The sequence below is a fragment of the Indicator indicator genome, chromosome 11, assembly GCF_027791375.1.
Source record: "Indicator indicator isolate 239-I01 chromosome 11, UM_Iind_1.1, whole genome shotgun sequence".
Lineage (NCBI taxonomy): Eukaryota > Metazoa > Chordata > Aves > Piciformes > Indicatoridae > Indicator > Indicator indicator.
The window spans coordinates 33813166-33833820 of NC_072020.1; positions in this window are offsets into that span (position 1 = coordinate 33813166).

A 20655-nucleotide genomic window follows, 5' to 3' on the forward strand; every position below is an offset into this window, starting at 1 on the left:
CTCGGGCTATTTACCTAACTTCTTTCATATGCATGTTTTGCTTTCTTAAAATTTTAGTAGCAAGCAAACCCCCAATCAGTAAACCAGAATATGATGGAGGAGAGATAATGAACTCCAGAATTTCTTTTTCCAAGGAGCCAAAATTCCTAGTCTCACCCTTCCAGCAGCAAATTAGATTGTTGCTGGGGGATGTCCTGTCTCAAATCAAGTGCTTTTTTTCAAGGTTTCATCTCTTGATTCTCTTCCAAGTAGAACCAAATTTCAAGACAGGCTACACTAGACAATAAGCTCTGACAAACTTCCCTTTTCTTCCTACTTTTCCTCTTGGGTATATGTAAAAATCTGGTCAAGAGAAAAGTCCTGCCCATCATCATCAACAACAGAGAAGCTAAAAGAGGATCTATGCCTTCTGGTAGGCATTATTTTGGAACATCAGTATCTGTTATCACTGACAACTTTCTCCCCCTCACCTTTGAGAAAGAAAGAAAGAAAAAGGAGGGGGAAAAAAAAAGGGGGAGGGGGGGGAAGAAAAAAAGAAGAGAAAAAAAACAAAGGAGTTAAAAAACCCAAAAAACAAAGGAGAAGACAACCATATCCTTATCAGGGGAAGAAAAACACATGTGTCAGAGAAAGCATATCTCTTAACTTCACATGTCCCAATGCCATAAACTTTTTGACAAATACTTGAAGAAGGCTGTCTGTAGGGTAAGCAGCCTTCAGCACAACCAGATTCACTTTTTCCAAGATCCTCCATTTTGGGGGGAATTTATAAAAAGCATACATCTTGTGCTCATGTAACAGGAAATTATCAGATCATAAAATTAATGCTGTAGCATATGAAAGGCTGAACAAAAAAAAGCAGCAGCACTTTAAATTCAGCAGAAGAATATTCCCACATAGGAGAAGGAGACAGCACAATAAAATTGACTTTATGTAATGCTTTGGATATGCAAGGAATTTCAAAAGCACTAAAAAATTTGGAGTAGCCATGATGTGCTCAACGTTTGCTTATACAAGACTTGATCTAAATCCACTAAAAATCAATGGGAGATTTTCCACTTACTCTAACAGACTTGATTTGAGACCTTTCAGCTCTGAGCACCAAGAGTCCACATAGTTAAAAGCTGATACAAGCCACAATTAAATTCTCCCTCTTCCAAAATGGAGCCATAAGCCATTTAAATTTCCTTGGGACAAACCAACAGCAGCGCCTTTGGTGTCACAAGGGGTAGGTCAGGACTAGATTATTCCATCATCAGCAAGTAACAATGGAACATACCAGCTACATACCAGCTCATCCAAAGGTCACCAATTTGAGTAAGCTGAAGGAAGGCTGAGGCTAATTTAAAGGTACTGGGACTAATATGAAGTACGATTTTGAGCCAGTTATTAGCAAAGGAAAAAAAACCACAAAAACCCCCACCAAAACAAAAAATAACTCACAAAAAAACCCAACCAACCAACAAAAAACCCAGGTCTTGTAAGTAAGCAGTAAATCTGGATTTGTTAAACTTTTGCTGTTATGGTACCTTGAACAGCTGTTCTGTGAGAAAATGAAAGATAATACCTTCCAGTGACTTAGTCTAGCTTCTTCACTTTAAAAAAGGCTATACATTTAAATAGTTATATTATTTACAGCCCAAAGTAAGAGAAAGAAGTCAAGTCTCTTATTGTGAGGCAATACTGCTAACTAATGTAATTATGATTATGATAAAAGTCTCCTTAAAGTTACCTTTTTACTAGGGAAATGTCTTATAAAGAGCAAACCCTTTACTCTGGATTGTGGTGGCTTATTCTCAAATGTTTATTCAGAAGCTGGAGCAGGGAAAACAGAAACCAGGAAATCTGGTAAATTGTGTCAGCACACAAGTAGTACTGAACTGTAAAAGGAAAACAAACCATTTTCTAAAAAGATCCACACTATCAATTATGCAAACATATTTACAGGAGACTACATTTGGTAAATAAAAGCTAAATATATGACTATAGCTAGCAGATGGCTCTGAACATATGAGTTTTGTGTTAACAGAATAAAACACATACTGTAGGAAGAAAGTCTCCTTCTCCTTTCTGAGTTAGAGCTGGTATTTATTGCAGCATATTAATGTGTCTTGCTTTTTCCAGCACCTGGACTACAGAATCACAAAAAAGGTTTCTGGGGTCCGGGCATCAATCAGGCTCCTGCCACTCAGCAGAACAGGTGCGACCATTTCTACCGGCAAATGGCTTCTTACGGCTTCAAATTTTTCCTTTACCATTCTGGCCAACAGGCTGCCTGATCAATCCACCCACAGCAGTTTTCGAACCTTTCCTTTCTATATTTAGTTAACAATTAACACGTTCGGCTTTTTGAACTTCATGGATTTCTGCTGCTGTTGCTTTAGAAAGTAAAAAACTTCAACGGATAAACTTTTACAGAGAAATACCACCTATGCTGCGAACATAAATAAATAAGGAAAGGCAGTCAGACACGCTCCCCGCCGCTGCCCCCCTCCACCTCCGACTCCCGCCGTGACGAATAACGGCTGGTGCCGGGGATCTGACCCGCTCCGCTCCCTGCCGGGCCGCCGTTTGCCCCCTGCCGCCCCCGAATGTTGCGGGCGGGCGGCGCCCCGACGGGCCGCCGAATCTCCCTCTCCGGCAGCGTTTGCGCGCCGCTGCCATCGCTCTCCCTGCCGGTGACGGCTAAATATAGTGAGCGGCTTGCCTCTCCCGCGCTCGGCCCGCAGCATCCCCCCGGGTTGGGGAACGGCCACGGAGGTGGGCAGTGTAGCGCGCCCCCGAAGCGGCCCAGGACGCCAACCTGCGCTGCCGGCACCCCCTGCCCACCGCCAGAGCGCCCGCCCACGCCTGCGGCCGAGACGCGCTGCTCTCCTCCTACACCGAGGGGGAAGCCGGGTGACTTACCGGCGGAGCGGAGCAGCACGCCTGCCGTGCGCCCCTAGCCGCCCGCCCGGGCGCGGCGCGGTACCTCTCGCGGCGTCCCTCCCGCCAGCCGCCGTCTGGCTGCGGACGTGACCTGGATTACCCCCGCCTGCGCCGCCTCCTCCCGCGGGGCCGCGCACACGCCGCGCTGCGCCCCCCCCCGGCCCCTCCCGCTCCGCCGCCGCTCACCTCCGGCCGCGGCGACCCGCCTCGCCTCCGCGCCTCCTCGGCGCCCCGAGCGACGCGCGGCTGAGCGGAACGGAGCGTTACGCAACGCGCCCCGAAGCTCCTCCGCGCAGCGGAGAGGGTCGCCGGGAGGCGGGCGCGGGGCGGAGGGAAGCCGCGGCGGATCCGCAGCTGGAGCCGAAGTCGCCCCCGGCGGCCACTTGTAGCGCCGCCGGGGCTGGCGCCCGCAGGCGCCCGGGATCCCCGGCCGGGATCCCCTGGCCGCTCGGGCGACGCTCGGGCGACGCCCGGGCAGGGCGGGCCCCGGGGCGTTGGCGAGTCACCCCTTCTTTCCAGGGGCCCGGGCAGTGAGGTGTGGGGACGGGGCTGTGGGCGGCGGCGGGAGCCGCTGCAGGGGTACCGCGGCGCTTGTATGTCACCAAAATGAAAATCCCGCGGCGGTAATGCCAGAACGTGCGGCGGTGGATCGCCCTGACAGTGACGGGCATGGGCAGAGGAGGAGGGCTGCCCCGTGGGCAGAGGCTGAAGGCAGCGGCCCTGTTAACAATTCTGCCGCAGGCACGGACGCTGTGCCTCGGCCACTGTAAGCGGGCACTCAGGCCAGAGGCGGCTGTGTGCAAACACACAAAGGGATTTTTCACCTCCCCTCCTGCGTCCTGCCCGGCGGTCCCGGTGATTCACCGGCTGCCTTGCCCAGAGAGGCTCTGAGGCGCGCACCACGGAGGCAGCGAGGCCTCCATGACACGGGCGCCGGCAGCCCTCCTGGGCGCAGGTGGATGGAGGTCCCGTCCGCAGCGACGCACGGTGAGGACTCTGCTTTTCCCCGCTCGCTGGCTTTGGGGAACTAGCCTGGCCCCAGGTCTACGTGGCAGGTCACCAGTCCTGCAGACAGTCGGCCCGTCCAGGAGTCAGCAGGGATGAGGGAGTCTGCAACCAGCACACCCACTCTGACAGGAAAACGAAGGCTGACAGGTCTGTGGCCTACAGAACCTGGGGAAACTGAGTTTTGCAGCGTGATCGCTGCACAAATGCTGCTTCCTGCTCATAGTAAGCCAGGCAGGTTTGGACGCTGTCCCCTGGCCTTCAGGCACACTGGGAAGACTATGCTAGGAAAATGATGACAACATATCCCCACCAGCCATCTCTAATTTATGAGGCAGGGCAAGCAAGGAAGAAGTGCCCAGAGTCTCATTAACAGCTATCAGCTTGTAAGATGGCGCCCAAAGTAACAGGCATGAAAGCAATAGCTACTTGAAAGAATAAGATCGGTTTGTTTTTCCTTAAGGAATTACAGGAATATTAAACCCTTCTTGCAGTTATAAATCATTTAATGCAAATCATTTAATTCAAACAGAATTTTTACAGGCTCATGAGGCTCACTCATTTTGCCAAGAGTGAGTCATGTACAAATAAAATGAAACCAACAAAGAAAAGAGCTCTCATACCATGTGTATGTGGGTGATCCTTTGAAAAATTTGTAATTATTTTTTTTAACTCTACCACAGCCAGGAAGACAGGTTTGCGAAGCAAGAGTGAACCTTGACAGCTGAGCTGTAACCCATCAACATCTAGTTTTCCCCTCACTCAGAAAGAAGCACAAGTCCCTTGTCAGGCTACAGTGGTGTGGCTAACACTATCAGCAGCCCCTCAAAGGCTGCAGTTTCCAACCCAAGTTGTGTAGAACTATATACCTTATATACCCTAACCCTAACAGAAGCAAAAGACTTTTCCAAAAAAAATGGAATAATGTTAAGTGATTAATACTTAGTAAAAGAATGCAGTAGGCAGTTAATCCCTCATTTACGGGTTAGTTAAGGACATGAGTTAAACTTCATTCTTCACTCCTCATGTCATAAATATGTGCTGCTAAACAGAGCAGAGCATGAGCCAGCAGGGTGGTGATGCACTGCTCTGAAATTACTAAAATGCAGCGACACAAAGCCATGTGATGGTGACAATGGGAGCCTTACAATGTGTAATCATCACCATCAAATGAAACCATTTTGAAATGTCATTCACTGACAGCAACAGCAAATACCTGTGGACACTAGAGAGGTATGGCTTCATAGTATATTTTGATGCAGAGTCCCTGCATCATGCAGAAGAGATACATCCGAGTATCTCAAAGTGCTCCTCTGGCCACCTACTCTGCATTTTAAGGGGAAGACAGGGTTTTCCTCTTCTGGGTCCTCACATGACCAGTCTTCCCTCCACCTGCTTGGCCAGAAGATGATACTGCGCATGGGCTGTAAGTCTCTCATGCATAGTAGAACAGAAGTGGAAAAGTCCAACAGCACTTTGGTAAAAAGTCAATGTGTTGCACTTAGTTGCCCAGGTCCAGTGCCTGATGTGGACACCAGTGGAGCAGAGGACCCCAAATTTAGGCAGTCAAGGACTGTAAGCCTTCTGCGACTTCCATTATCAATGGTATCCACCAGTACCTGAAACAGTCCTGCCTGGTAGTAAGACAGTTCCTCTTGTTCCCTTCAGGAGGTGAGGGAATCTCCACTTGCCTTGTTGCTGCCAGGGATGTGCTATGTCCTACATCCACATAAATGCTTTTCTTAGAGACCATAAGACATGGGTTCACTACAACACCAGGGCATGTAGAAGAGCCTCTGAAACCCTGCATTATTTGTACTGCCTGACCTGGAGTAGGCAGTGAAGAGGGAGAGAGAAGCAGAGAGAAGGAGCACATAGCTTGTACAGCCAGAAAAGTAATGACTAAATTTTCCTCCTGCCTGGGAATGGAATTTCAGGTCATCTACAGGCATAAGCTGCCCCTGCATCACTTACCCACGGGCTGTGGCTTTGTTCACGAATTCAGGAGTTAGAAAATTCCTTCAGTTAAGAAGCAGCCAAACACTGACATCATCAAATGACTGAAAGTTGGATCAGGAGTGCATAGGATGTAATCCAGCTCTGAGATGAGCTACAAGAAAATCTGTACATATTTCAGGGCCTAAGGCTCTTGCCAATGAAACAGTGTTTTTTTTCTTTCATGTTTTAACAAACAGACATGACTTGGTACCTTGGTGAATTTCAGCTTTTTAGGCCATATTGCTCTCAGCTTTTTAGGCCATATTGCTTTTCCTCCTAAGTATTTTTGTCTGGCTTTCATACCTTGGGGATAGGCAGGCAGGGGAGAACTTTTTATTAAGCTGGGCTTTCCAATAGTAATGGGCATCTTGTGTCTGCCATCAGCTGGCAGATTCCCTTGTTACTGTGTCTTTTGACTATTTTTCCCCTGTGGATCTTTGATTTCAGAATGGTTGCTTGGCAAAATCAGTTCATACAAATACTTTATGTTTTTCTCAGAAGTATTACACACGTCATCTGTTCTTTTTTGAGGAGAGGCGTTAGTAATTTGTCTATAGACAAGCAGGCAGATAGTGCAGGCAATGCAAAGAGCTAAGGAGGCAGCTGAATCCCTTGATCACTTAGTACACATTATCTGGTGGACAGAAGAGCCCCCAATCACTTTCTGAAGAAAGGTCTTACAAAACATGCAGGTTTTCTTATTATTTGTAATTTCTCTGGCTTCTTACTTCCTCAGTCCTCTGAAACAGCACAGGGAAATAGCAATTGAAGACAAAAACAGTCACAGTAAAGCAGCACACAATGTCAGCAGTTTAAGATCACTCTGGAGTCTGCTGATTAAATAAGGACCTCACCTTTTGGCAGACAAAAAGAATCCAAACTATTTTGTTTTAAAAGCCTCACGAGGCATGTGGAAATCAGGCAGTATACGTGGTCTTTTTCATTTTTGAGACTACCAGTCAGCACATCAGGAGGTCATCCTGTGTGGGTCCCTCTAAACCTCAGATAAGCAGTGCTAATATATACAGCAAAACTAATGGCCAGTATGTGAATACAATAACTTTAGATTAATTTCCATTCATTATTAATGATAGCTGAGGCAAATTTTCTCTAAATCTTATGAAAGACTTCAAAGCATTCTGGTGTTAACAGCAGGCATCTGGCCAATGTGCTCCAGTCTTTGTCTGGGGCAAATATCTATTTCCTGAATACAATTGATAGTAAACTGCTAATACTATATAATGTTTAGTATTTTTCCCTGTTTGATTTTCATTTTACCATACACTGGAATATATGTCTGTTTCAAGATTTCTGGGGAACCTTAACATAACCTAATGTAATAACAGTACTTTGTTTTTACACAGAGATCCAATTCCATCCTGCTGCCAGAATTAGAGGGGAACCACAGTGGATGTGTGAGAACAGAAGAGAAATTAATCAAAGCTGAGACAAAGAGGAAAGAAAAATAACCAGAAGGAAAGCAAAAGAGAGAGAAACAAACATAGAGGCACCACCATCTAACCTCCAGTGCATAGTTCATGTACATTTTTGATCTTCCATGCAAAAACACAGCAGGGAATTTGTTTCAAGTTATGCAGGGATGCACATGGCACAGGACATCAGTGCTCAGTCCGTAAAACCAAATAAAGGGAAAAAAAATCTGCACTGGAAGAAACCCAGCAAGTTTATCACAAAAAAATTAGTTTCAAGATCTGTCTTTCTAAATTGCAACAGCACGGTATTGGGGAAAACAAGTCTTATCCCTCCTACACTGAAGCAGGCTTCCAGACTAAACAGGAATTTGTCCATATTCTCATTTTTATTGCAAAAGCTGTTTTACTAAAAAAGGCTATTTGGACTGTCATCAAAGGATAATGGGGAGGATCAAGAAAGTTCAAAATGGGTAAGAGAATTTATGGTTGGTAAGTCTACCAATGGCTAGAAAACATGATGATGCGATCCAGTGAAATCTCTAGCTCAGGAAATTCCCATAACCTCCAACTGCCAGAAGTTGGGAAATCCTAGTCTCTCTGCAAGCATCCTCTATTCATCAGTCAGGCAATGGCAACAGGGCTAGATGGACTACTGGAAGATGCAAACCCAGCAGTTCATACTTCTTATTCTCTAAAAAGATGAACAAGGCCACACTTGTCATACTGTGCTGCCACCTGTGATGAATTTTTTTAATCATCCAAGCCATGGCTCCAAATCTCATAAAAATTACAGTGGACCTAGTCTGCATTTTCCAAAAATACACAGCAGAAGAAACTCCCTATTAATAAACTAATATTAATAGCAAATATAAGTGAAAAAAATTACAGGCTTCATTAGCTCAGATCTGTAGATTTTCCTTCATACTGAATGGGATGGGCAAAGTGTGAGAAGGGCACACTAGTAAGGGGCTGCCTATCAGGGAAGAAGAAATAGCACTTAACTGACCTGCAGAGGAGTTTCTAGTTTGAAGTTGGTGTGATAGCACCAAAAGCTTTGCACACAATTCCCTTTGAGCAATGGATAAGGCAAATCCCTTTCAAGGAAAATCAAAGCAAGAGTGAAGGTAGCTCTGAGAGAAGGTACTGGGAAGATGGCTAGAAGTTCTGTGGACACCCAATGCCTTGTCCTAAAGCCAGTGTGGTTTCAGTTAAAAGATTAGGGCTTGGAAAGGCTCCTAACTGGGTTACTCTGTGGGAAAGATAAAACCCACTGTGGAGGAGATGCTTGATTTTGGAGGCCTGACAGAACCAAGAGCTTTGCAAGTTCTCTCATCCCTAATCCAAGACCATATGGAGCTCACCCAGGTGGGTGGGTGTGTTGAGAGAACGTGCAGCTCATTGTATTCTAAATCAACTCATTTTTTGTAACTGAGCATTAATATGGAAAACATAGAAAGAAACATAAGAGGTGCTGAGAAACAACCTAAAAGAAACAAGTAAAAAAAACAAAACTAGGAATCGAGATTCTGCCTTTCTATTATGCTCAGAACAGATCATAGAAGCCTGGTATCTCTTCTCTGGAGAAGGTGAGGACATTTACTCATTTCAGTATGTGAAAACTCGTAAAATAACACATTCACCATTTTTGTTAATTCTACATCTCTTGCTTTAGCAATATTTTGCTAAGCTTTATTTTAGCAGTCTTAAACCATGGAGTGAATGAGATTACCATCTTCATCCTGTATCCAATCACAGCTGGATTTCTGGAACAATTAAGAGACACACACAGTTTTCATTGAAGTATTTGGTTCCTAAGTACTCTTCAATGGAATGGAAGAGCAATACTACAATGGTGCTAGCAGAAATGTTATCATGGTACAGCACTGTAATTGTGTTGTTCTGCCAGTGTTTGCCCCAAGTGTAGCACATAGCACAGTACATTTACCTGCCTTGTACAGTATGTGATGCTGGTATCATTCCAACTGTCATATTTCAGTAAATGCCAATTTAAACATGACTTGCCTGACACAGAAGGAAAGCATCTTCTGAGTGTGATTATGGGCTTTATGTGGTGATATTTATGCTAATAGTGTCTAAAAAAAGAAATAGTTTCTTCCTCTAGAAAACCTGATCTGCCAGGAATCCTAGAGCATGCTTTGGAGGCCAGCTTGAAAAATCTCTCTGTAGGACCTGCCATAGAAGAGTCCTACTTTAGTCAAAACTCTGGCTTTTCAAAAGATCTTACTCAGTATACATACACTGCAGCAGAATGGCAGTGTTACCCAGCACCCATCAACCTTCCCAGAGAGAAGTACTCCAGTAAAAGCTCTTGGTTGACTTACAAAGAGTAAGTAAAGTGCTATACGTTTTTATAGTTACCTGATCAGCTAAAACTCAATAATGTCAAAATAAAAAAGCTAATTATGACCCAAAAGCAAGGAGAAGTATTATGGAAACACCTACAGATCCCACCTGATGCACTCAGACCTACAGCTATAAACTCCTGGAACAAATTGGAAACTGGCACTACTATAATAGCTGGGTATCTCGTTTCTTTAGGATACATTGGAATGAACAAAACATGAACAAACAAGCAATGGATGAGTAGCTAATTCCAAGATGCAGGAGCCTCCTGCTTGTTAACTTACCCCTCCTAGTCAGCCCTCTGACTATAGAAAAAACTATCTGCCAAATCTATACTTGGATACCAGAGCAATAAACAAATTAGAAATGCATAGAGACAGCCTGAACAACTTGCATGTTGTCTTAAAATTATCTTTATAAAAGGGATGACTTGGGGAGGAGCTGGGAATGTTAGAAACTGCTGATGGCATACCGTGCCTGGTTTTCCTCCCTCCAGACCTATCACTGTTTCTTTCAGACCAAGAGCAGTTGTTCTTTCTAAAGTCTTTCTAGAAAGCTGATACTTATACTTTTAGCACTATGAAGAGGAAACCAATCTTTGGAGAAATCTTACCTGTTGAAACCACCTTTTAATGGTCTAACAATTTTTAAAAAAGAACAGAATGAAAGTGCCTCTCCTCCATGAGTACAGAGTTCCTGTTATAACATCATAATGATCTGAAGGGAAGAGGTTCTCTTAAAAAAATATGTATTTACAGTTCATTACAGTGCCATGTTTCATCATTCAACACTGAAAATGCCTATTAATAAAATAGTATTTGTTGTTTTTATAACAATTCCAGTTCAAAATCTTGTGTTTGGAACTCTCATTGATCTTCCAAATGAGCTTTATTAATCATTGACAGGAAACTGGCAAAATCCTACCCCATACTTTGGCAACCCTTCAAAATGTCCAACTAGGTCAAATCAAGAAAGCCCTAGAAACCAATTACAGCAGCACTTCTAAGCCCCTTTGTACTCTGTAACAACTGCAACATTATAGGATAAAGCCCCAAAAAAAATCCCTTAATCATGATCTGGTTGTGCACCTGAAATACCACCTCCATAGAAACAGGCCAAATAGCCACACCTTGAACCACATCAATGAATTATAATTGCTCACAGATTTGCTCTTTATCAGTGTCATAAATGTCACCAAGCAGCTAACCAGAAGGAAGTGTGAGACAGTTCCTTTATCTGACAAGCAAACACTTGCTCCCCTTCAGCATTTTTCTGTAAATCTCATCTTCAGCGCTCCAATTTCACATGTATAGAAAGTCTTCCCCTTTCTATGAGTTTCACATGCTCTGTATCTCACCTGCATGTTTGCATATTAACAAATATGTTGACAATGTGATAAAAATAATCTTAGCAGCAAGAACAATAGTGACCTTTATCTAACTCCTCAAGAATCCGATCTTTGCTTCTGCAGTACTACTGCATGTAGGTGGTGCATAGGTGCTGGTGGGCTGTCTGAGGTGTGTGTTGCTGTCAGTCCTAGTCCCACCACCCACAGTTAAGAATTAATTAGGACTTAAAAATGCCAGAGGGAGGCAAAACAAACAAAAATAGCATTTTAATTAACTGCAAACAATAATTAAAATTCTGCATTATGTTTAGCATCTGTGTATGCCTGGACTTACTGCAGAGATTAAATCTAACGAGATCATCCATCTAAGTGCCAGATCTTTGATCCTAAGTACATTTCCTATTGTATCTCAAAATGGCAAATAATTCATGCATCTTCATTGTGAAGAGTGATAATCAAGCATTAAAGAAATAACACTGTAAATGAACCAAAATACATACACCCTAGTCACACTAAAGGAGAACAAAATGTGCACATATATAGTATGTAAGGTTTGAGTTTCCAAATCCAGCTATACATTTGTTCTGCAATTTCATAACACACTTTACTATGCTTAATGTTTTGGGTAATTCCTCCCTCTTGCCCCTTATTTATAGTTCCCTTTTACTTGTTTTATTAACCAGTCACTATACTAACAGAATTAGGCAGGTGGTGTTATACAATGTTCTTTTGCCAAAGTCAAGGTGGTGATATACAATGCTCTTTTGCCAGTCACGTAAGTGATTTCCAACACTTTCCACTCCAGTTCTCTTTTACTTACAATGTTGAGACACAGAACCCTCTTAAGTTTCTTCCATTCTGTTTTAGTTACTCATTTTTCTCTGTCATTTGATCTTCAGCTGAATGGTTTACAAAATGGATCTCATCAGTTCATCTCAACACAAATTATTTCATTCCCTCAGCTCATGCTTCAAACAGTCATCTATCATTTGGAAGTCAAACCTCTTAATAAAAATCTCCTTCCGTTCACCAGGAGGACAGGCAAACTTCCTTAAGTTTACTTTACCATGAGCTAGATCAGGGGTAACCACCAGGACCTAGCCACGCAGAAGAAAGTCAAGGGTTTCTTTTGTGCCCATCTCTAGAAACCTGAAGAAAACATCTATCTGAAGTAACCTGAAGTAATGGCTTTTGGATTCTGTCATTTTCAAAAAAAGGGGCAGACCAAACCTCTTAACATCTATTAACTACAGATACAAGACAATCAAACTCATAATGCCATTTATAGAATGCATTCAGTTTTACAGCCCCAAATATCTCACCTGAATTACAACCACTACATGGCAGACAAAAGCAATGTTTTAGTTAGTGTGTTGAAGGCTTTTTGTGGCTCCTTTTTCTTCCTCCCATTCTTTGTTTACTAAGCCATTAATATAAAAATAAGGAGATCTTTGGGATGCTGGATAGCTCTAACCCTCTTTCAGCTTGAGTTTCAAATGTTCCTCAGGTTTCATGTATTCTCCCCTCTCTTACTACTAAAAGTAATAAGTGCAAAAGATGAACTGATAAGGAATTACATTATTAGTGGTTCTGCTTCCATAGCACTTTAAAAAAATGTAAACTGAAGAACTGCAATAGAAGTATTAAGAACTTTGTAAAACAGTAAAACCAGACTTGTATGTATTCAGGAAGCAAAGGCCAGCCCTAAGTGTAAGGTCTATCTCAGGATGTATCCCAAGGTAAGAACACCTTTTGTCTGAATGGCTGCCGTTATTTATGACTGATGGCAAATGTGCCTGGATTGCTTCATTGACCTGGAGAGGTCAGGAGTTTACTCTGGGTTTCCTCTGATTTTATTTATGCCACACCTTAACTCTATTCTCATAACTGCACCACTTTGCTACTTTTGTCTTTTCACAAGAGCTTTCCTTGCATTTTCCTTTTTTTTTTACCCCTGTTAGGTGGCAAACACTCCATTAGAAGTGGTTTGGGTATATGAGAAAAACAGTCATTGCCCCCATTTCTATTTATGAGATGTTGTTTTGCCATGGTCTTGAAGGCCCACATCAATAGAGGATAGCTCCTTTGTCTGAGGGACATTCTGTAACAGACTGCACCTCACAGCCATTTACATGTTGCTGTACAAGAGCTGCTGAACCTCAGCCCTTATCACAGCTACTCCTTCTAGTTGGTAATACCTTCTGGAAAATGGCATCACAATCTTTTGTCTTTCTTTCAGATGTATATAAAATCTGTATTTCCTCTAAGTACCCTTGATTTGCAGTGTCCTGTAAGAGGGTTTCACTTTTCCCTCAGTTTTTTTGGCCTTCCCTCTGACATGGTGGACGAGAAGCTCAACATGAGCTGTCAATGTGCACTGGCAGTCCAGAAAGCCAACCAGATCCTGGGCTGAATCAAGAGAAGTGTGACCAGCAGGTCAAGGGAGGTGATTCTCCCCCTCTGCTCAGCTCTGCTGAGACCCCACCTGGAGTACTGCATCCAGTTCTGGAGCCCCTATTACAAGAGGGATATGGACATGCTGGAACGTGTCCAGAGAAGGGCCACGAGGATGATCCGAGGGCTGGAACACCTCTCCTATGAGGACAGACTGAAAGAGTTGGGGCTGTTCAGTCTGAAGAAGAGAAGGCTCTGAGGTGACCTTCTTGTGGCCTTTCAATATCTGAAGGGGGCTACAAGAAAGCTGGGGAGGGACTTTTTAGGATATCAGGTAGTGATAGGACTAGGGGGAATGGAATAAAGCTGGAAGTGGGAAGATTCAGGCTGGAAGTAAGGAAGAAGTTCTTCCCCATGAGAGTGGTGAGAGCCTGGAATGAGCTGTCCAGGGAGGTGGTTGGGGCCCCATCCCTGGAGGTGTTTAAGGCCAGGCTGGATGAGGCTCTGGCCAGCCTGATCTAGTGTGAGGTGTCCCAGCCCATGGCAGGGGGGTTGGAACTGGATGATCCTTGTGGTCCCTTCCAACCCTGACTGATTCTATGACTCTATGGTTCTATGATTCTATGCCCCCAGTTGGGGCAGATACTCCATTCTCTGTCAGCTGCAGCTGCTTTCCTGCTTAGTCCTTCCTTATCTGTTCCCTGGAAAAGCAGCCCTTAGCACACTCAAGAATTGTTCAGGTTTCTCCAGCACATCTTCATTTGCCCAGAAAAATAAACCTGCAAGGTCTCAGGGTCTGGGAAACTACTATTATTTACTGTTTACATAGGAAAACTAGCCCACAGATCCCAGGACAGAAGTTTTAAATCTACCCCTTCATGATAAAAGTCTCCATGATCTTCATCATGATGAGGAAAGTCTGTAACAGTTCAGCTACCTACTTGGGCTCTGTTTCCCATCTATTTTACTAAACTTTTTTCACAACTTTTCTACAAGCTAACTCTCTTTTTGTGCCTTACTCAGGTTGATCTCCAGACTGAGACAATTGGTGTGATTAAAATAATTAATCTCCTTCTTCTCAGCTGCTTTCTGAGTAATGTGCATGTAATTTTTGTTTGACTCTATTAAGCAGGACCACTAACTCCAGTATTACCTTCTGAAAATGTTTGTTACCTGGAGCACTTCAACTTACTTTTAGTAAGAGGTTTTCATTATTATCAAAGACACTTATTGGGATATCACTTTTTTTTTTATTTTACCAGCCTTTTTCCTCCAAATTTTTCCAAGAAAACAAAGCATTGCAGCAGGCTCCCTTTCTGCCAGGCCTCATTTTTAAAGAGATTTCCTTTTTAAATCTGAAGCAATATGTCTTTCTTCATTTCCCTAATAAATCCCCATACCATTTCCCAAGCTTTTTTTACTAACAATTCCCTCTCATTTATCCTATTCAAGTTTTATCTCAACCACTCGTTGTAATTTTATCTTAGAAGCTGTCTGTTGCCAATTTATGTTTATTGATTCAATGAAAAAGAACCAACACACTGATGTGCTTTGACTTCTTAACCTGCACCCAGCTCTTAGCCTGTCCAGGTCACATTGGATGGCTGCACAGCCTAACAGGGTGTCAGCCAACCCCCCAGTTTTGTATCATCAGGAATTTGCTGAGGGTACTCTCAATCCCCTCAGCCAGGTCGTTGATATTGAACAAAACTGGACCCAGTACCGATCCCTGGGGGACACTACTTGCCACAGGCCTCCAAGTTGACTCTGTGCCATTGATGACGACCCTCTGAACTCTGTTGTGGAGCCAATTCTCAATCCACCTCACTGACAGCCATCTATGCCACATCTCCTGAGCTGTTCTATGAGGATGTTATGGGAAACACTATCAAAAGCTTTACTGAAGTCAAGATATATGAGACCCACTGCTCTTCCCTCATCTACCCACTTACTCATAACTTCATAGAAGACTATGAGGTTAGTTAGACAAGATTTCCCCTTGGTAAATCCATGTTGGCTACTCCTGATAACCTTCTTGTCTTCTATGTGGTTAGAGATGACCTCCAGGATGAGCTGCTCCATCATCTTTCCAGGGATGGAGGTGAGGCTGACTGGTCTGTAGTTGCCTGGGTCCTCCTTCTTGCCTTTTTTGAAGACTGGAGTGACATTTGCTTTCTAGAGGGGGAACACGTCCTTATCCTTAACATGTAAAAGCACTGTGATTTGACTTGCATACAGATATGCCCTGGAGTGCTTTCTTTTCATCAAGGCTTTCTGCTTTTCACTGCCTCCTGGTGGCTCCAAGACACAACCAATACACACTGCAGGACATAGCAGAGCATCTTGTGATGGGCATGGTCACCTCACAACATATGGTGAACCTGAACCTCAGAAAGCCACAATTTCCTCTCTAGAACACTGCTTTTCTGGTCATATGATTTGAGCACGAGTTACAGGGACAGTTCTTCTCTTGCCCAGAAGTGCTTTCCTAGTCTAACATCAATCAATCAATCTCATCGCTTTATCACAGCCTTAGTAAGAGTTGGTCCTGCCTGCCTTGCAGTTTATGGTATTTTGCCACTGTTTGGTTGAGAGGAAGCTCTGCCCTTCTCACAGACAAAGACTATACTGTGACAGCGATTAAAGACAGAGCTAGGACAGGCACTTTCTTCTACTCAGCTCTGCCACCTGTTGCTGTAGGACTTAGGATAAATTACTCCATATTCCCGTGTCTTGCATTTTCCCCGTAATGTGTATTTTGTCATAACTTGTTTACATCTGTCCCGCAGAAGCATCCCACAGAACACACTATGAGACTAAGCAAACCATGTTTTTTAACATGGCTCGACTAGGAGCCAGTGGGACCTACTTAAAAAAAAAAAAAAACAACAACAACTTAAAAACTGGTTAATCTTTCATAGTCGTAAGTGTGATCAACAAACAGTGCTGCTACATTCACAGAGAGACTTATACGATTCGTCTCCATTTGTCAGCTGATCACAGGTCAACCGTACACCGACACTGCCATCTGTGACCTGCACTCCTCAGCGTTTCTCATCCATCTACCATGCCGCCAGCCCAGCTCAGTCCGGAGCCCCAAGCTGCGTCACACAGGGAAAGCGCCGTGAAGCCCCTGGGAAGCAGCCCGGCACGTCCTGCAAAGTCCTTGGCAGCTCCCGAGGTTGGGAGAACGGGGTGAACTCTGCAGAAGCAGCAAACACAGCGTAGCCCTTCCGGGAGCCTATTTTCTTCCCATATAATGAGCATCTGATAAACCGAGAGGCAGAGGGACACCCTGCAACTCCAGCCAAGTCCTCGCACCCGCGGAGAGCCGCGGGGCCCTGAGGACAGCCGCGGCACGGCCGGCAAGTGAAGGAGCGGCATTCCCCAGGCTGCAGCACACCAGGGCCTCCCCGCCCCGCTGGCAGGCTGGGCCCACGGCGCCACCCCTCCCGGCCCCGGGTGCTTCCATCCGCCGATGGTGTGCAGCCGCCCCAGCCGACAGCCGGCACAGGAGAGCGTCCCCGGCCCGTTTATAGAACTCCCGCTCCGACTTCCCGCCCCACCCCGCCGCCGCTCCGGCCTGGCCGGCCCGGGGGGCCCTGCCTGTCGCGGTCGGGAGCCGGCGGGGAGAGTGTGTCGGGCGGCCGGAGAGGAAGCGGCAAGAGACGCGGAGAGTCTCACCTGCCACAGGCCAGCGCCGAGCGCGACGCGCCGGGGCGGCTGCCACGCTTCCTGCAGTGGGAGGCGGGCGCTGTCCCCGGCTGACCCCGCGCTGTGGCGACAGCGGCGGGACGTGGGGACAGGGGGCCGGGCCCGGCGGGGATGGGAGGGAGATGGGGGATTGGGAGTTGGGGAGGGAACTGGCCGAGATCGGGGCGGGCACGGGGAGCGATGGGGCCGTGTGGCGCGGCGGCGGCGGCCGGTGGCTGCTCTGGCACTCCGCGCTGTCATGGTAGAGCGACCTGGCGCGGCGCAACACGGGCGCTGCCCGGCCCGAGGGGAACGCCGTTCCCCGCCGCCGCTCGCCCCGCGGTAGGGAACGCCCTCTTCCGCGTAGCTCCCTTACCAGGAGGGGGCAGTGGCGAGGAGGGGCAGCCGAGCGGAGCACCCCGTCTGGTGGCGCGGGCCTGGGGCGCACGGTCCACCTGCGGGCTGCAGTCCCTGGGACAAGCTCAGCACGGCGGCAGGCGCCGGGGCCAGCGGAGGGACCTGCGGGCGGCGTTCTCCCGGCTCTGACCACCTCACGTACGTCCTGGGCGGCTCTGCCGGGCCGGCAGAGAACAGTGCCCGCGGTGTCCCCATCTCCCTGCGAGGAGAGACCTCGCCAGCCCCCGCCGCCGTCCCTCACCATCTCGCCACCGGAACGCTTCCTTAACGGCCAAAAGTGCTAACAGATTGTGTTCAGTGACAGCTGGAGCGGTGCACGAGGTTCTGTGGTTATTAACGATGTGCCAAGCCAGTGCTGCTGGGCTCTGCTCTGCAGCATCACCTGAGTAGGCCAGCGTGGTTGCATAAGAGAATGCTTTAAAATATGTCGGGATAATTCACGGCTACATAAGGTGTGACTGAACTACCTTTGTCCCTTAAATCCAGATGCACTGTGTAGAAAGACCAGGTCTGTAGACTAAGACTATGATAAGCCAGCAAAAGGTTCGATGAGGCTGCATTGTTCCATGACAAAATATGAGGGGAGTGATGATGACTTAACACAACAAATCAGAGGCAAACGAGCAAGGTGAAGGCATGTAAGGAACATAAACGTCAGCTTAAATCAGCAGGGCAAGGGAAGCCAGGTGAATGCTCAATAGGGAACATAGGTAAGGACAGTGACCATCAGGAAAGGAGAGTTCAAGACCTTTTCTGAAGGTTTTGTTTTCTGTGGAATCTCCATAGTTCCATCTAGCAGCAAAAGAATATACAGAATCTATACAGGATTTTACTATTGATGCAGAGGGGTTTTTCTGTGCTAAAGGACAAGGTGAAAGACAAAACTGACTGGAACAGGGAAGAACTGGGAAATATGTCAGAGCAGACAAGGCCCAGTGTAATGAAAAACAATGTCTGGAGTAGGGTCTGAAGTTTTCGCTATTCTTGCTGCCCTGTATACTGTCACTTTGCTCTCTGTAATGATGATTAAATAAAAAAACAACCACACAAAAAACCCCACCCTGACTATTGGGGGGGATGACGAAGAGGGAATGAACAGAATCACTTTTCTGCATTCACATACAAAAAAAAAAAAATATCCTCCCACAGACTTTGCCTTTGCACTCTCGGGTGGAATGAAGATACGGAGAAGCCGAGCCCGGCGGGGCAGCGCCCGTGGCAGCTGCGGGAGTCAGGCACCCGTGAGCTGAGATCCTGCGGCCCGGCTCTGGCGGTACCGTACGCACTCTGAAGAGGTCACAAACGCCTTCGGGTTCCATCGCCTGAATTTCATACAAGTCCGTCTTGAAGTGCGGATACCTGGTTTCGGAAAGATGGCTGTTCCCGGGGTGAGGCAGCGGCGCGGCCCCCTCCTGCTGCTAGAGCCGCCACAGCTGGCGGGGAAGGAGCTGTCCGTGGTCGGGGACCGCCGGCCGAGCCTCCCTGCGCTGGCACAGAGGTCTCTGCAGACAGCTCGGGTTGTGATCCTCACGGTCGGGAATTCCATGAGCTGTACCCTTCAGAGGAAGATATCCCTTTAGTTCTCCGTTTGTGCATATACTGCTGAATATACCTCTGCCCAGCAGAGTCTCCATCTTTATTGCTAACACATATCCCAGATGAGCTAGCTTGTTCTTTTTCAGTTGGTATCTGACAGAAGATACTGTTACTTTGGGGAAAATCTATTAGAAATTCACTTACTTTAAAAAATACTAATTTGTCAAGTTTAAGTTTTTCTGTGTGTTTTATCAGGCTTCTTAGATCGACTATCAACACTATTGGTAAATTTCCAACTTTCACATCCATCTGTTAAGTTGAAAATATCATTAACTGAATATTCAGTTTGTTCTGTAAATTGTAGATTTCCAAGGACTGGATCTTATTTAAGCAGATAAGTGCAGTTGCTGCCTTGCCAGCTTGTGATATTGTATCTTTGTAGATATCCCCACTGCTTGCATATTGCTGACAAGGTGTAGAGACTGACTCATCTTGTGCTTTCCCTTCTAAAACAATGCTTGGATCTTATTTTCTTGTTGGAATTATTTTGTGCATATTATTGTTAACTCTATATTTACTGTTAGGCTCAGCAGTCTTTTAGTTGACCTTTTCAGACTCTCTTACAGTCTGAGTGGACACTGAAGACCTAAGTCACTAACAAAACAAAATTTCAGCATATTACTGTGGAACCATTAAACATCTAATAGCCTGGTTGCCTAAACCTTTCTGATAGTGAATCAGTAGCAACCCCAAAACATTGAATCATTTAAGCTGTCATTTTTTATTGATGAGCTTTCATATTAAAAGCTTTGGCATCTCCTTGCTCAATGCAACCTTGTTCAATGTTAATCCTGATGCAGCATATTTTATCTCATTTCATTCATACTTTATCTCTGCATGATGCACCTGGATATAAAGCTGTGTTAATAATAATTACTTTCATTGGCAATAACACATTGCTTCAACACACAACAAAATAAATCAGGATAGAGACCGTCAAATATTTTTGTGAAATGTGTGTGGCTTCTATTATTATTTGTTCACTATTCAGTCTTCCATTTATGATTATTTTTAGTCTAGGTTGCTATGAATCCTGAGAAGTTAGAGTAACAAAGGATGAGTAGAAAAATTACACATGAGAGGAACTAACAAAGGGTCTCTATACTTGAAAAAATTAGCCAAAGTTTTTATGGAGCAAGATGTGTTCTAGCTTGCTAGGTCATGTGCTGACCAGTCACTGTTGTGGCTGCCAAGTAGTGTATACTGGAGCTAGGTTTAACCTAGTTGTTTTTAAACTAGCAATGATCTGAGTATCTAGTAAAGCTTCATTTGGAACAAAGTTTCTGGCATGAGCTTTGCCTCAGCCAGCTCACCATGTGAAAATATTTATCCAGGGACAGACGAATTTTGTGCAGATCACTTTGTGGACTCTCCTGGCATTGTTGCTCTAAGAAGATAACTTTCATTGGGAAAGAGAAAAACTCTCAACTGTGCAGTAGTTCTTACCTAGTGAAGCAATCATAGGCTGCTTGGACAGCT